General features: G+C 36.6%; 1 long non-coding RNA gene across 3 annotated transcripts in view; it reads right to left on the reverse strand.

Moving 5' to 3' along the window:
- LOC103349818 (uncharacterized) overlaps positions 1-16493 on the reverse strand; it is a 44931-nt gene extending 28438 nt beyond the window's left edge. For all 3 annotated transcript variants that reach the window (XR_007922885.2, XR_011388967.1, XR_007922884.2), the window contains exons 1-2: positions 16281-16493; positions 12974-13136 (exon numbers count right to left, since the gene is read on the reverse strand). This is a non-coding gene — a long non-coding RNA (uncharacterized lncRNA). The remainder of the gene's footprint in view (positions 1-12973; positions 13137-16280) is intronic.
- Between the last annotated feature and the right edge of the window lie 594 nt (positions 16494-17087).

Raw genomic sequence — 17087 nt, forward strand, 5'->3', positions numbered from 1 at the left:
AATGTATTTAAATATATTTTGATTGACATTTTGAACTGCATGATAAGTTTTAACTAATATATCTCAAAATTCCCTTTTGGCCAGAATATTCAATGAACTTATGATGTCTTTTATAAGTTTTGTCAGATGAAATAGGACAGAGTTGTATCAGCAATACTCAGCTATTACTTGCTGAAGAAATAGAGGTGCTTACCCTTGGATCCATATACTGATATTTGTTTATTTGTATACAGAAATATGATAGAACAGAATATGCATGGAAACTCCTATCTCATAGATATGTAACAACCTCATAAATATATTGGCTTTATGTGGGTTATATCATTATATAAATTACTCTTTCTACTCCTACTGTCTTTTAATGATTCATTTATTTATTTGATAAGTAGAGATACAGACAGAGGGGAAAGACAGACAGAAAGGTCTTCCATCCACTGATTCACTCTCCGAATGGTCACAACGGCTGGAGTTGGGCCACCCGAAGCCAGGACCCAGGAGCTTCTTCTTGGTCACCCAGGTGGGTGCAGGGACCAAGCACTCTGGCCATCCTCTATTGCTTTCCCAAAGCATAAGCAGAGAGTTGGTTGGAAGAAGAATAGTAGGGACATGAACCAGCACCCACATGGGATGCTGGTGCTACAGGCAGAGGCTTAGCCTACTATGCCACAGCACCAGCCCCCTCATTCTACTTTTACATACAAGTTTGTTTTCACTTGTCATTAAACTAATTGCTATATTCCCATTCTCTACTATCAATATAGGTGGACGAAATGCATTTGGTTTTATAATTAGTCTTATCATAAACAATACCTGTATGTTTGAGATTTTTTTTTCTGGATCCAACATTCTATTTTTAAGTTAAATTTAGGAAGTTGACTTTAACCTTTGTGTTTACATGAACATGAGGTGAGAAATGCAGGCGTATATTTGTGTGGGTGTGTATTTGTATATAAATAAAATAAATCTTTGAAAGTCTGTGGCTTAACTAATGAATTTTAAGAATTCTTTTCACAATTGTTTGATATAAAAAGAGGTCAAAAATCCAACTAGAGAACGACCATGTTCAGATCAGTTACTAGCTTTGCAAATTACATTTCAAAGTGGATCAAATTTGAATTTTGATTACGAAAAATGTGGCTTTTGTTCATCCTAGAGTAAGTACATTCATTTTGAGTAATTCAGATGAAAAATGCCCTTTTGCTTCTAAGGCACAAAAACTTAACTTCTTTGGGTGGCAGAGTATTATCTCTTTCCTTTAGTATTTTTCCTTAATAGGTGATTTAAAAATTCAAAGTTCCCAGCCAGAAGTGTACAGTATCTTATTAGAATACTTTCTGCATGATCACAGATCATGCTCACAGTTCGTAATTATTCATCATGACATTTAAAACCAATCCACTTGCCTTGATAGGGATAGCATTATAATGTGATGTTCAGATTTGCTAGAGAGGACATTTTTCTCCCTTTGTTACATTTTGTTAACAACCTGTCCAGTACAGCATAATTTTTGCTTTGATACCAATTAAGCAAATTGCAATACAGCAATAATCCAATTGCTGATGAATGATGTGAAACCATAGTTTATCATAATAGAGTGATATAAAACTCAACAAAAAGAACAAATGGGCTACAATGGTACAAATAATATTTGCTGAACTATTTATATGATTAATGCTCTTATGTTTGCATTCTTATTTTCCTACTTTATCTGTAAGCTTTAAGCTTTTAAAAAAATGAACAAAAGAACATTTATGTTGTAAAATGAGAAGAACTTTCCAAAGAAAAATTACATTAGAACAGTAAAGCAGTCCTCAATTATAGCTTACATAGCAAGTAGATTACCCTAATATATTTATTTCTAAGGTAACTTATATTTAAAGACTTTGAATTGATGGATTTTCACTCACTTCACTCTTTCTTTCACTAAGTAACTGGTTTTAATTCAAATACAAACTGTAATAAGATGTTTTCTTATAAAACAAGTTAAAAAGTCTGTTAAGTATTAATAACACCATATCCTTATAAATAGCCAACTATATATTTTAAACTGAATTTTATCATTAAGAATTAAAAATGAAAAGTTTGAAATAATAGCAAATAGATTTATTCATTGTCATGGTTGTCAGCTGACTTTTTCTTAGTTTTACCGCAGATCAGCCAAAAACAGAAAGCAGTCAACTATGTATTTTTTTTTTTTTTATTTGACAGCTAGAGTTACAGACAGTGAGAGAGAGAAAAGTCTTCCTTCTGTTGGCTCACTCCCCAAGTGGCCGCAATGGCCGGAGCTGCACTGATCAGAAGCCAGGAGCCAGGTGCTTCCTCCCAGTCTCCCATGCTGGTGCAGGGGCCCAAGCACTTGGGCCATCCTCCACTGCTTTCCGGGGCCACAGCATAAAGCTGGACTGGAAGGGGGGCAGCCGGGACTAGAACCAGTGCCCACATGGGATGCCGGCGCCGCAGGCAGAGGATTAACCAAGTGAGCCACGAAGCCGGCCCCTCAACTATGTATTTTAATCTTAGAATTTTTTTTAAAGATTTATTTATTTACTTGAAAGTCAGAGTTACACAATGAGAGGAGAGGCAGAGAGAGAGGTCTTCCATCCGCTGGTTCACTCCCCAATTGGCCACAATGGCCGGATCTGTGACGATTCGAATCCAGGAGCCAGGAGCTTCTTCTGGGTCTCCCACGTGGATGCAAGGGTCCAAGGAGTTGGGCCATCCTCCACTGCTTTCCCAGGCCATAGCAGAGAGCTGGATAAGAAGTGGAGCAGCCAGGATTCGAACTGGCACCCATGTGGGATGCCGGTGCTTTAGGCCAGGGCATTAACCCACTGCGCCACAGTGCCAGCCCCTTTAATCTTAGAATTGTTCATCACTTTGATTGTTTCAGCATCCTTGGAATATTATGATGTAGATTTCTCCATGGCATTCAACTTAGAACTTAATGTTAGAAATTACAATAGGTGAAGGCTTATGATCTCTAGCACTCCTGCTCTAGGCTGCTGAATTTAGATCTGTTTTGATTGTATTTATTACAGTGTTGTACAGTTCTTCTATCACATCCAAGAAATTTTTGAATTCTGTGTTGTGAAAACTGTACCTGCATCTGAATATAACATGTTGCACAAATGAAATTGATAGTATATTTATGCACAGAAATAGGTATTACTATTTTTAATTGATTTAACATACTGCAATTCACATGTATTAGCCATAGTGTAGAGGGTTTCAATTCAATGAATTTGGAAAGACACAAAAATGTTTCAGGATTTTTTGGCTTTTTTTATTCTTGCTGATTTTTGATACTTTTGGAAGAAATCTGGTTAGTGTGAGAATGTAAATCCTTATCCAACACCACTCTGAAAGAAGGCTAGCTTTGCTCCCTGGAAAGTAAGCATTGCTCACTTCAAGCCAAAGAAATGACAGTTACAGAAAAGGCAGGCTGGAAATGATGACATGGACTTGGCTATATTTCATCTCCATAAATGCAATGTTTGATAAGTGTGGAGACTTACAATGTCGATAAACCCCTTGGTGTTAAATGAGGCTACATGCCTTGGGCCTACTCACTGCCATTGAACAACCGGAAATGGAATGGTCCTTTATCAGCAAAGGCATTGACATGATACAAAAAGACAAAGATGCAAAATGTGCCAGGTTCTGCAGAGCGTAGTTATAGATTGAGCTTTAAGGATAATATTTCCCTATGTGCTACATGGAAATACTACCTGTGCTACACAACCAGTTAGTCAAGCTCAAGCACACATATAATCAATCCCTTTAACAGATTGTTAGCTGTTACTACTGGAGACATTACCTAGAATTACGAAGTCTTTGGCATGTTTGAGATTTGACCCTGACAAAGCAGGATTGGAATCTGGACAAACTTCACTCAGAAATACTTTTTATTTCCTACTAATCATGCAATATTAATTAAAAAACAATTATTTTTAAATGTGATATATACTTGTGATTTTTTTAAAACACGGAATAAATACAACACTCTCTTAAAGCAAGTCAACAAATATTTTCTGAGTATATACTGTGTCAAGCAATTGCATAGCTCCTGGATATGAGGAATGAATATCAAAAGATTGAATTTTTACATACTATTAAGTTGCAATTTCCGAAATTGACTTAAAATCTACTTTTTTTTGAGATTATGGTTTTCCCAATAAGCAATGGGTTAAATAATTAGATGATTTCTAAGGTAATCTTCTAGGTAAAAATTCTGCTTGGGACTATCCAGTGTCCAATCATGCCCTTACTTAGATTGTGTATGTTTGATTTTTCAGATGTTAATTTTGCTCAAAATATATAAATCCCCTTCTATAAGAATTGATTTAAGCATTATTTGTTGAGACTGTGGACGGTAACACATAAATATTTAGTGGGCATTTGGAGGAACATCAGATGCTTGCATTAATTTATCTCAACATGTATGTTCTACTTTCAAGGTTAGGTGTTCAAATTCAACAAGAAGAACTCCAAACAGCAAGTCAAATCTAAATTGAACTTGTCTACAATCACTACAAAAGGAAAGCAAATAAAAGGAAATTTTTGGTGAGGTAATATGTAGTAATAACACTAGGTATGTACAAAATGAAAATACTCAGCAGTGTTACAGGTTTCATGAAATAGATAACAATATACAGATATATAGGACTATATCAAAATTTAGTGGTAAATTAGCAAAAGAAATAAAAGATGCAAACCACTTGGCAAACAAGTATCAGAGTTTTTACAAGCTCCTAGAATTAGTATTTACACAATTTGGTTAGGTTTATTTTTATTGTATACAACTTTGTTTATATACTATGTTTAAAATTTCTATATTTAGAAAATGATCATTCCAATACATTTTTATATATAAATGGCAAAATTAGAAGTTAAGATATTCTATATACCAACTTATTATGCTTATGGAGAAAGGATGGAAAAAATGAATTTCAAAGGATGTAACTAAGAGATTATCTTGAAGACTACAAATAATCTCAATGCAATGGGATAAATATTAGAGGGAAAAGTTCATTATCCACTTGTTCAATAAATAGTCATAAATTTGAGTGTAAGATAACACCACTTAATCTCATATCAGAGTTTCTGGTTCAAGTCTTGGCTCTTCCACTTCCAATCCAGCTTCCTAACAACGTGCACTTTTGGAGGCAGCAGATAATGACTCGTGTACTTGTGTCCCTGCCCCCCACATGGAAGATGTGGGAGACATAAATGGAGTTCCTGGCTCCTGGCTTCAGCTTGGCCTATCCTTGGCTGCTGTTAGCATTTGAGGAATGAACTAGAGGATGGAAGAAATCTCTCTCTCTCTTTATCTCTCTATTCCTCTCTCTCTCTCTGACTCTCTCTGTCTAGTCCTTTCACATACTTAAAAATAAATTAATAAAAATTTAAAAAGCATCAATGAGCACTTTTTATACTAGACATTATTCTAGATCAAGAGGTAAAGGAGTGTACAAGACAGGCAAGGCACTCGCTGTTGTGCAATATACAATTCAGTCAGTGAATTAGGAAGGCAGTTGAAAATTAAAGAGCAGGAAAGAAAATATATTTTAATGATGAGTGAAATAAAATAGGTACTTATGCTATATCTTGTCAGAAGTCTACATAAGATAAAGGAGTCAGAAAATTTCCTTCTAAAGAATTGAAGGGTAAGCTGAGATCTGTGAAGAAGCTGAAGGTACCTCCTTGGGGAGCAGGGATCAGAAAATCAGGATGAAGAGTGTCTACCTTAGGGAGGAAACAGCCAGTGAAAAGACCACAGAGAAGAAATAAGCTTTTCAAATTCCAAGAATAGAAGATAGCTCATATGGGTAAAGTTGAAGAGACAAGGGTAAGGGGTATGAGATGCAGACAGGGGAATATGGAAACAGACAATATTGAGATTGAAATGTTGATAAAGAAATAAGATTTTAACTAGTAGTCATGAAAAGATTTTAAGCTCTGAGAACGAGAAGATCCAGTTAAAATAACTGGCACTTGTGTAGAACATGTACGTGGGGATGATGCTGGATGCAGGCCACATTTGGAAGCCACTGCCTAGGAAAGACAACTAATAAGGAGGAGCTGATGATTATTTAAGCACCAGTGATTTGGGGTAGGGTTTGGACTTGAGTATCAGTCTTGGCTTCCTAACAGAGGTCAGGAAGACCCAAGGAAAGCTGAAGTTTATATTGAGTCACGCAGCATCTTCTGTGGCCTTCCCAGGCATATTAGCAAGAAGCTGCATTGGAAGTGGGGAAGCTGGGACTTGAACCAGCACTCCAATATAGGATGCTTGCAACTTTGCAAGCCATGTCTTCACTTCCTGCACCACAGTGCCAACTCCTCTCATTTTCTTTGTTCACTTAATCCTTAAGGCTTCCGCTGGCATTTCCACAAAGAGCTATACATTGAAGCAAAGTGTTGCTGTCATATTTTTGCTAGAATTGCATAGGGAATTAGCTCATTTATTTCTTTAACGAAGGTTTCTGCTTTGGAGGAGAAACACTGATTTTTGCTGGCTGAGTTAAAATATGGTGACCATTATTTAGGAATATTTTAACCCATATTTCTTGGATTTTTCTATTTTTGTCATCTCTATGGAAAAATCCAAGAAAGAACTGAAACCTAGGACAAAAAAAGTAGCAGGAAAGTTATTCATTTTTGGTCCCTATAGAGATTAAAAAAATCAACTATGGACACAAAAGGAAAAGAATGAAAATATAATTGTAGAATACAATTTATAAAACATTTGATATCATGAATAAATTATTTATATTAAACTGTAGACTCGGGAAGGGAAATAAAGAATGAGTTTATAGGCAAACTTTCTGAATATCAGGGCTTCATACTGATAGAAATCATTTTTCAGTCATTATCTTTCAACCACTGAAGCTAATGAGCTAATTTTCGTGATTCCTGCTCCTGAGTGGAATATTGAATGTATGGAGCAAGAACTGCTATCTTCTAGCTCATGAAATTTAAGTCATCTTGTTAAAGGAGACCTTCTGCCTCCAGATATTACACGTATTAACTTAGTCAATTAAGACTGTCTTTGAATATTAGAAGTGACTCAAGAAATTTCATTACCAGTATCTATATAAAAAAAGATTGTGGTAAATATGCCATGTAAAGTGCTTATGAGGGTATATCAAAAACTTAATGGAAAGGGAAGTTAGAAGATAAGATTATTTTTGTGCAAAAATTCTTGAAATTCATGCAACTTTTTTATAATATGTATTTTTCTTTGAATTTGTTGCAAAACCTCTTTTTTTTTTATATTTATTACAATGGCCTCCCCCCCATAACTTCCGTCCCACCCACAACCCTCCCCTTTCCCACTCCCTCTCCCCTTCCATTTACATAAAGATTCATTTTCGATTATCTTAATATACAGAAGATCAGCTTAGTATACCTTAAGTAAGGATTTCAACAGTTTGCTCCCACACAGAAACATAAAGTGAAAAATAATAGATGATATTTTTAAAATGATGATGAAATCAGATCAGACCTATTGTCATGTTTAATCCCAGTGAGAGTCAAGTTGGGAATTGGGAATTGATAATTTCTTTTTTTTTTTTTTTTTTTTTTTTACAGAAGATCAGTTTAGTGTACATTAAGTAAAGATTTCAATCGTTTGCACCCCCATAGAAACACAAAGTGAAATATACTGTTTGAGTATTCGTTATAGCATTAAGCCTCAGTGTACAGCACATTAAGGACAGAGATCCTACATGAGGAGTAAGTGCACAGTGACTCCTGTTGTTGACTTTACAAATTGACACTCCTGTTTATGGCATCAGTAATCTCCCCATGCACCAGTCATGAGTTTCCAAGGCTATGGAAGCCCCTTGAGTTCTCCGACTCTTATCTTGTTTAGACATGGTCATAGTCAAAGTGGAGGTTCTCTCCTCCCTTCAGAGAAAGGCACCTCCCTCTTTGAAGACCTGTTCTTTCCACTGGGATCTCACTCACAGAGATCTTTTGCCAGAGTGTCTTGGCTTTCCATGCCTGAAATACTCTCATGGGCTTTTCAGCCAGATCCGAATGCCTTTAGGGCTGATTCTGAGGCCAGAGTGCTATTTAGGACATCCGCCATTCTATGAGTCTGCTGAGTATCTCACTTCCCATGTTGGATCACTCTCCCCTTTATTTATTCTATCGGTTAGTGTTAGCAGATACTAGACTTGTTTATGTTGGTTTCAGATTTTTACTTCCACTTTCCACAATTTTAAAAAGCACCTTCATACTTGTGTAAAAATTAGAACCCAGGCAGCAGAGAAGCTAAGCTAAGGTGATGGAAAATAACTTGTTATCTTTAGAAAAAGATACAAAAAACTATATATCTGATATTATAAGGAGAGTTAATGGAGAATTTCTGTCTTTTAAAAAGTCTTTCACAAGTCAAGTTTCAGAAACACTTAAAAGGAATACATTATGCAAGCTTTATGAAAATTATTTAAAATTGTTATTACGGTAATTTAAACATTCTCAGTCCTCTTTGATTTACATTTTAGTGAAAACAGTGCCATGGTTTATGTAACCTATAACTTTATTATGCTATACTACAATTTTTACTACTCTACAGAGTAAAATGTACTATTTAATTTGCTCAACCTTCGAAGTTCTTAATCCTTAAAGGATGTGATAACAGTTTAGATGAAGTACCTGTTTATAAGTCTTAGGCCGGAAGAAATTTGGCAATGATACAGTAATTCTGAAAATCTGTTTCTAACAGAAAGATTAGTTACATTATTACGATATTCTGTTGTGCTTGTTCTCTTTTTTCTCTTATCAAATCTGGACAACATGCTCCATCAGTGATGTCTTTATTGAGATCATTTTTTAAATTAAATAACTAATTTTTTTCTTTCTAAATTATATATGAAGCAAACTTTCATGTAGCAGAAGACTTTCGTTATTGAGTATGTTCCAAAATTATAACTTTCTATGATGCACAACTTTTTATCTCTAATATTGATTGCATGTTAAAAAATGAAAAGCTTTTTTTTTTTTTCAGAATTGCCACATTGTGGTTGAGAAAGCTATCTGGTTTGTTAATCAATAGTGTTTTGAAATTATGAGTGTTTTGGTTTTTCTTAATTATATATTTATTATTTTAACATTCATTTCATGATCCCAAGAATGCATTAGTTGAAAGATATACTATCTAGATTACACCATTTTTCAGGGTAAAAAGAAAAAGAAACTTGATTCCATAAATTGCACTTATCAATTATGAAAAGGTTTCTAATTTCAAACACTTTAAAGTCTGATTTCTCCTTTAAAAGAAGAAAGATTTTAGAGTTAAATATCTAAAATAACTTAATTCCATGGTCACTTTCACTCATGAATAACACCAACTTCATGTGTGAGAACAAATAACAGAAAAAGAAGAATTTATTTATGCTTACTAATTAATGCTAATTATGTCAGAATCTTTAATATGCTGTGTAGGTGCTTAATAATGACATTGAGCAATGTATCACCTAAAACATATTTCCTGAAAACTTAGATAATTCTGGAAATTTGGTTTTAGTTGAGATATGTTTCCTGTTACTTGGGAAAGCAAGTATCTCAAAAATGTAGTCAGACGTAAGGGAGTAATGGTGCCCTTGGTAGTCAATGGTGGCCTAAGAAGAACACCATGGAGGAAACATCAGGCACTTTGGACTAATTATGGTAACTGCTAGCATTCATTAAGCAGTGACTTGCGCCAGCCCAGTAGACAATTTGCTTCGACGTTCCACCAAAACTCATTTTATCTAGACTGCAGTGACTTCCTTACTGATCTTCCTGTATCTGCTCTCCATGTTGTCACCACAACATTAATCTTTAAAAAGAAAAATGATATCATGCTACTTCTGAAAACTCTTCAATAGCTTCCCAAAGCCCTGGAAAAAAAAAAAGTTATTTTTTTATTTTTTATTTTTTTTATTTTTTATTTTTTTGACAGGCAGAGTGGACAGTGAGAGAGAGAGACAGAGAGAAAGGTCTTCCTTTGCCGTTGGTTCACCCTCCAATGGCCGCTGCGGCCAGCGCTCTGCGGTGGGTGCACCACGCTGATCCGATGGCAGGAGCCAGGTACTTATCCTGGTCTCCCATGGGGTGCAGGGCCCAAGGACTTGGGCCATCCTCCACTGCACTCCCTGGCCACAGCAGAGAGCTGGCCTGGAAGAGGGGCAACCGGGAAAGAATCTGGCACCCCGACCGGGACTAGAACCCGGTGTGTCGGCGCCTCAAGGTGGAGGATTAGCCTAGTAAGCCGCGGCACAGGCAAAAGAGTTATCTTTTACAATAACCTTCAAGATGCCGGTAATGTGGCCCATGCATGTTGTTTTGATTGCATTCTGAACCACTCCTACTTTTGTGTTTTGTTGTTCATGTTCATCTCTGTGTTGCTACAACTCTTAGCTCTTCTTCTTTCTGTCTGGGAAACCTTTCCTTTGACTGTATGGGTGCCCATCTCCTGCTCATACTTAATTTTGTGACTCATTTTTCTCATAGTGAAGTAGAGCAGATTTAGTCCTCTCTGTAAAATCAGAGATTTTGCCAGTCTCAGGCATCATTGAGTGCTTTCCGCCTGAAAGACGAGCTCAGAGCCACAGGAGTTCAGGCAAGGTTTAAGTTCCAGTGGAAAACCAGATTCAAACTGAATTTGTACAACACACTTAACTGGCTTATTTCTTCTCTTCATCTATAAAACTGGGCTGATGATAATATGTTTTGTCTTTGTCATAGAGTTCTAAGAATTCATGCAAAGGGCTGGTACTGTGGCATAGCGGTTTAAGCTGCCGCCTGCAGTGCCAGCATCCCATATGGGTGCCTGTTCGAGTTCTGGCTGCTCCACTTCCAATCCAGCTCTCTGCTATGGCCTAGGAAAGCAGGAGAAGATGGCACAAGTACTTGGGCCCCCGCATTCATATGGGAGACCAGGAAGAAGCTCTTTGCTCCTGGCTTCAGATTGGCCCAGCACCAGCCATTGCAGTCATTTGGAGAGTGAACCAGCTGATAGATGATCTCTCTCTGACTCTCCTCCTATCCTCTGTAATTCTGCCTTTCAAATAAATAAATAAATCTTTAAAAATAAAAGAATTCATGCAATACATTCACACGAAACATTTAATAAGTGTTAAAGTACTGCCTTGTAGAAAACTAATGGTTAGCCAAAAATGTTATCTAATCCAGTAATTCTAAGGATGTGGTTCTGAGGCTAGTATCATTAACAACTTTTTTAGTGGATGAAAATTTTGAAATTGTACTTCAGACATTCTGAATCAGACACTCTGAATGAGGGTCAGCAAGCATTATAGAGAGAGTGAGAGAGAGAGAGGGAGGTCCTCCATTTGCTGGTTCACTCCCTAGATGGCTGCAAGGGCTGGAGCTGCACTGAAACGCAGCCGGGAGCCAGGAGATTCTTCCGGGCATCCCACGTGGGTCCAGGGGCCCAAGAACTGAGCCATCTTCTACTGCTTTCCTAGACCATGGCAGAGAGCTGGATCAGAAGTGGAGCAGCCAGGACTCGAACCAGTTCCTGTATGGGATGCCAGCACTGCAGGGGCAGCTTACCTCTATGCCACAGGGCCAACTCCTATATCTAACAAATATTTAAAACAGGTGTGGCTAAAGGCAGATAAAGGTACATGTGGTTAAAGGTATGTGTGATGTCTGATCTCGGTAACTTGAAGCTTTCATAGCAGGGCCAGAGCACGTGCAGGGGCCGTAGGCTGGTGACACGCAGGCTATTCCCATGTGTAAACTGCAACCCCTGCTGAGCACACAGAACTTCTCATTTGCTGCCAGTGTGGGTTAACAGTTCTTTCCTTTGGCTGTTTCAATCAGTTTTGTCTTTCCTTGAATAAATGTCATGAGCACAAGTATGTCTAAGCAGGGGAAGACCCCACTTAGTATTGTTGCCAGTGTCAAGCTCAACCAATTCACAGCAAAAGTTTAACCATGCAGAACTGCATTTGAAGTTGCCTGCAATTTTTTCAATTTTCTACTTGAAATGTCCTCAGGTTCAATTTCTGGGAATGATCACATTCTAAAGACCCAGCATGGTCTTCCAGGGATAGTACCAGAAACCGGATGTCAAGGACCTGCAGGAACAAGTTTGCCTTGAAAGGTGAATTGGAAAGCAATTGGAGCTGGGGCAACTGGGAATAGGCAAGGCAGTGGGTATCTGGTTAGATGGGGGTTGTGAGCATTTATGGAGAATAGAATCAGAATCTGCAGTTTAAAAGCAATATCCTTAGTGCTTATATATACATTAGTATTTGAGAAGATCACTCTAGGTCAGCATTTCTTATTCTTGGTACATATCGAAATCACCTGGGGAGCTTTCCAAATTCCTATCCCCAGGCCCACTCTAAATTAATTAAGTCAAAATCTTCAGATGAGGTCCAGGCATCTTTTTTAAACCAGACCAGGTGATTTCAATATGTGACCAATCATTGAAAACAATTTTTTCTCAATTGTAAAAAAAAATTTCATTTTTATGACTTATGAAGATAGCTATTTTTATGATTTGTCTTATCTGTAACAAGAGAAACACTATCCATTATTTCAGGTCTTTGTTTACATATAATATATAAAGTCTACTTACATACTGTAGATAGTATATAAAGTAAAACTTAATAGAAAATTTATTTCATTATGTCACATGTACATGTAAATGTTCTCAAAATCTACATTCCTGAGTGCTGGTTGTACAGATATATTTATAATGGCTGTTGATCATTTCTGCTTTTCAGCCAACCCCACTGGGTTCTTTCCACCTGGACTTGGCAGTTATGGACCATTTTTTTCCCTTGTTCATTCTAACTGCACTACAAAATAGATACCCAGCTATAAAACATTTAATAAAAATGTACTTACAACTATTGTAGCTTAGTTGAAGGGATGTAGCTTAGTTGCTAAAGTGTCAGATTCCACCCCATAAGTGGGTTGCTTTTAAAAATCTCCCCTGCAGGCTTACCTTTCCTTCTACCCAGCAATTGCATTAATAGGTGCTTTTAAAAGGTGGTGGGTCCTCTCAAGATGTTGGCTTCTTTTAAAATTCTTTTAATCAAGATCTGCCTCTAATGCTCTTCATTTACTTTCTTAAGTGAAAGTGTAACATGAAAGCCAATTCCAAGCCACTAGGGGGGAAAAATAACTGTTATAGGGGCTGGACCGAAACAGAGACCTGGTGCTTCCCCTTTGAAGTGTGGCCACCTGTGAGCTCCTATTGATCTTGGGCAGCCAAGCTTCAAAGGGATAAGGCTGCACTTCTCCCCCACCTGGCCACTGCGTGTTATAACACTTTTGAGTCAGCAGGGGCTACTTTCAAGTTAAAATTTGGATTAAAAAGCTAAATTGTGAGTGGTAGATGGCTCATAAGGTAGCTTTTAAAACATCAATATGATTTGAGATCTGCTCAGCAGTGTCTTCCCCACCTCCTTCCTTTGCCCTCTTGTCACCCTCAGTATTTCAAAGGTCAGGCTTCTTTCAAATTAGCTTCTAAATCAGAATTTAATGAAGTCACTAACATGAAGGTGAATAGTTGATATATCTAGAGCAATCAGGATACTGAAAAGCCAAAATAGCTTCCCACCTACATCTATTGACCTTGTAATGTAAAAGGAAAGTCAGTGGAGAAACTAAACTTTTTCTTCTGTTGGCTGTAATAGGAATGGTGATTTATTTGTAGATTTAAAATAAATTTTAAGAGGTAGTTGCATTTTGTGAGTCTATGTATTTGTTAAAGTCTATATATTCAGACAGTTTCTAAAGATGCATTTTAATACTAAAAGATTCTCAACTCTTTATTGGGTCTGTTTTGCATGTAGGCAAGTCAAAGAGAGGAAAGACAGCTTAATATGAAAAGATTGCAATAGTTGAACACACTTTGTATTCACAGAGATTAATATATAGTTAAGCATAAATGAGTACTCTGTTACATCTATAATGATAGCATTTTCCTTTAAATTGGACTATTATGTTAAACATATTTTTAAATGTATCCTCTAAGAAACTACCAACCTTGTAAGTTTCTATTTTCATTTTAATCCTTAGAAAATGGCTGTCCTCATATGACTATGACTTGAAAGGACTTTTTTCGCTGGATGAATGCCTTAGCCACAGAGGATGTGTATTGGGGGTAACACCTAGGTTCCCACTGACTCAGAGGAGCTCAGCTTTGAACATAAGAATGACTCTGAAGACTTAGATCAAATCAGTTGGTAAAAACACCTCAAAATATTTTTCAAACCTATAATCTTGTTGCAGGATAAAACAATTTCTTTCTACTTCTCTGTTACAAAAGCAGACAGAATTACCTGAAAAGTTCTGTGGTCCACATTATGGTATCTGCCAGTTTAGGATAGGGAAGGATAATAATTTTAGGTGAGAACATGGTAGAAAAATGAACAGTTAGACATTGTTTATGTGTTTAAATTGTTTGTTCATGTTAAGGAAGCTACATCGTAGAACTAAACAACAAAGTCTAACAGAAACTATATTGCCTACTTTGCAATCTGTATTTATATAGTTATCCCATGATAGACATAAAATTTTCAAAGGATTTTAAAATTTTGCATGTTTTATATATAAAATGTTAATTAGAGTCTACACTTTCGAACGTGAAGAAACTGTCTGTTTTATGCTGTGGAAGTAACATTTCATTTTTGCCAACACTAGCAACTATGAAAGCAAACCTTTCTCTGCTCCCACCCTTTTTTTTTTTTTTTTAACATTTTAAAGTTATATGGCAATCACAGGGTTTTGCTTAGTCTCTGATAATAGAAGTAATGTCAGCTACATACTTGATATGCACAAGTAGCATTTCCATAAAAGTTTTGCATTTTGCCACAACTAACTTGATCAGGGTCTCCCACATCTTTTTCTGTTTAATGAACATTTTGGCAGAGAAAAACTTAAAAATGCCAACCTTGTGTAAGTATTCTGTTTCCTTTAATCAGCGACACTCTGTTGGCTTTTATTTATTTGAAGCAATTTGTCGCAAGAATTACAGTGGTGATGTGTACTGTTGTCTGAAACATGTAATTTCTTTATGACTAATTATTGGATGACTGCTTTTTTCCTAGGTATAAAGATTTTGGATATTTTTTAAAGAGTAATCCTTGTCTTAACCACTAGGTACATTGTCAGAAAGTGAGTTATAAATTCATGAAATGACTGGGGATACTGAATTTTTTGTGCTGATTTTATTTTCAAAGGTTGACATTTTATTTCAAGTGTTTAAAATATCTATATTCAGATAAAGACTATTTAGAAAAAAAATCTAATAAAAATCAAGAAAGTTATAGATTTTTTTTTTTTGCTTACTAATTGTACCTTGTAATAAGGGATGTTAAAAAATATTTCAGTTGCAAATGATGGTTGATCACAGAAATCCCCTTTGGTAGCTGAAAATTTAAGCAGCTTTTAGGCAAAGTAATGAAATTTTTCATCAAAGGTGAACATATGAGAATATTTCAAAAACTTAATGGAGAATAGAACTAAAAATACATATGATGGTGCAAAGATTTTCAAATCCTTATATATTGTTTTTATATTGATTTCCATGAATTTTTAAAAGGCCCTTTGTGCATCACCCAAATGTCTTCATTTGCTTAAGCTGAAACTGTCATTAGAAGTGGTTGAAAAATATGTTAGGAAGCTGTCTCCCATCCAAGTGCTAACCAGGCCTGGCCCTGCTTAGCTTATGAGATCATTTGAAATTGGCAAGTTCAGTGTATATGGCTATAGACTTGGAAGCTATCTTAAGATTTTATTTAAAATTAGATGAAGATTAATTAAGACTTAATTTAAAAATTAGGTGCATTAACACGTAGATAAACTATAATTCTAGAACATTTTGATTATTTTCATTATGTTTCATAACAAAACTAATATTTTTGAATTTATAGTCAAATCTAGGGAAATATTTCTTTACCTCTGTTTAATACAGAAAAACTATTCAAAATTAAAAATTATGTTTTCTTTCAAAATTGCTTACATATTACATGTAGCTTAATGTTTGAGTTGAAAGTGAAATCAGTTTTAAAATACTGTGGCTTCAAAAATAGCCCATGCTTAATGTCACTGTACATGATTAGTTCATATTTTTCATTTCACTTGCAGAAAGGATGAAAATTTAATTTCATATTACATTATTGTTACTAATTATAGTAATTATATAGTAATTATATATTATCATTACCAGTTTTTTTTAAATCTTTTGTCCCAGAAGATAAAACAAGAGCAAAAAAAGCTATAAGTTAACATTTTACTCCATTTACCTGTCATAGACAGAAAGAGAGAGATACTTCATCTGCTGGTCCACTCCCCTCTTGGTTGCAATGGCCAAGGCTGGGTCGAGCCAAAGCCAGGAGCCAGGAGCTTCATTTATTCTCTCCCATGGCTGGCAGAGACCCAAACATGTGGGCCATCTTCTGCTGCTTTTCCCAGGCCATTAACAAGGAGCTGGATGGGAAGTGGAGCAGTGGGGCAGTAGCCCCTGTGTCTGTATGGGATGCCTACATCACAAATGGTAGCTTTACCAGCTACGTCACAATGCTGACCCCATTAGTAATCAGTAATCATTCTGGACAAAAGAAAGTGTGGATGTTTGTCTTTTTGCTTCATTCTGCTTAAAAACATGACTAAAGAGGAAAATGTCCCTAGAAATAGTCTATAAATTCTTTTTTTTTTTTTTTTTTTTTTTTTTTTGACAGGCAGAGTGGACAGTGAGAGAGAGAGACAGAGAGAGAAAGGTCTTCCTTTTGCCGTTGGTTCACCCTCCAATGGCCGCCGCTGCAGCCGGCGCACCGCGCTGATCCGATGGCAGGAGCCAGGATCCAGGTGCTTTTCCTGGTCTCCCATGGGGTGCAGGGCCCAAGCACCTGGGCCATCCTCCACTGCACTCCCTGGCCATAGCAGAGAGCTGGCCTGGAAGAGGGGCAACCGGGACAGAATCCGGCGCCCCGACCGGGACTAGAACCCGGTGTGCCGGCGCCGCAAGGTGGAGGATTAACCTATTGAGCCACGGCGCCGGCTATAAATTCTTTAAATCTGGAACGGACAGAAAAATTGATTCCAAAGTTTGG

This window comes from Oryctolagus cuniculus, chromosome 5 (genome assembly GCF_964237555.1).
Source record: "Oryctolagus cuniculus chromosome 5, mOryCun1.1, whole genome shotgun sequence".
NCBI classification, from domain to species: Eukaryota; Metazoa; Chordata; class Mammalia; order Lagomorpha; family Leporidae; genus Oryctolagus; species Oryctolagus cuniculus.